The 1,058-nt window shown below is 76.2% G+C and overlaps 1 non-coding gene across 1 annotated transcript; it reads left to right on the top strand.

The window, feature by feature from the left end:
- The first annotated feature begins 483 nt into the window (after positions 1–483).
- Positions 484–636, top strand: LOC140264856 (5.8S ribosomal RNA). The gene has a single exon (XR_011906127.1). It is a non-coding gene; the product is annotated as a 5.8S ribosomal RNA (ribosomal RNA).
- Positions 637–1,058: the final 422 nt, after the last annotated feature.

The raw sequence follows: 1,058 nt of genomic DNA, 5'->3' as shown, positions 1-1,058 counted from the left end.
AAGGGGGGCCGAGGCGGGCAAGGGCGCGCCGCCGGGCGGGCGTGCGGGCGGGCGGGCGGTCCGTCGCGGGCGCGGGCCGGCGGCGTCGCCGGCGCGTCGGCGGGGCTCGGGCCGGGGCAGCCGCGCGCCGCTCCGCGCGCCGTCCCGCGGCTCTCTCCTCTCGGGCCGAAGCCGGGCCGGGCGCCTGGTCCGTCCCCGAAGCGAGACAGGGTCGTTTCCCCAGGTCGGGAGCGAGGGCTCCCCGCCCTTCTCGTTCGGTGGCGTTTTTGTTTTTTCCCACCCTCGTTTCGTTGCGTGCTCGTTGCCGGTCAGCGGAGGCGACGCTCGTCCGCCCCGCGGCCGTCCCGGCGTCGGGGCGCGCCGCGGGTGCGGGGCGAGCCAGCCGCCTTCCCTTCGGGGAAGGCGCGCGAGAGAGAGAGAGAGAGAGAGAGAGAGAGAAGGAGGGCCACCCCGCGCGCGCGGGGGCGGTGCCGAAAGTCAGACAACTCTTAGCGGTGGATCACTCGGCTCGTGCGTCGATGAAGAACGCAGCTAGCTGCGAGAATTAATGTGAATTGCAGGACACATTGATCATCGACACTTCGAACGCACTTGCGGCCCCGGGTTCCTCCCGGGGCTACGCCTGCCTGAGCGTCGCTTGACGGTCAATCGCCGCCGTCCGCCGACGGCGGCCGCGCGGCGCGGCTGGGGCGCCTCGCAGGCCCGCGCGCCCGCGCCGGAGGCGGCGGTCCGCGCCGGGAGCCCGTCCGTCCGTCCGCCCGCCCGGCCTCCCGCCTTCCCGCCTTCTGGCCGGGTCGGCGGTCGGTCGGTCCGGGCGCTCGGCGGCGGGTTTCCCCCCGGTCCCCGTCCGGCGGCGCGGCGCCGCGGGCCTTCGTCCCCCTAAGTGGAGACCCAGGTCGGGGAGCTCGCCCGCAGAGCGAGCGAGCTCCCCGCGCTCCCGGAGCGCCCGCTCTGGCCGAGCTCGTCCCCGCGGGTCGCCCGGGCTCCCTCCGTCGGGTCGCGCCGCGGGTCCGGTTCGTTCCGTGTCGTTCCGGCTCCGCGGCCCGGAGGGAAAGGGT

Source organism: Excalfactoria chinensis, unplaced genomic scaffold (assembly GCF_039878825.1).
Source record: "Excalfactoria chinensis isolate bCotChi1 unplaced genomic scaffold, bCotChi1.hap2 Scaffold_328, whole genome shotgun sequence".
NCBI classification, from domain to species: domain Eukaryota; kingdom Metazoa; phylum Chordata; class Aves; order Galliformes; family Phasianidae; genus Excalfactoria; species Excalfactoria chinensis.
This window is presented reverse-complemented; position numbering and strand designations above follow the sequence as displayed.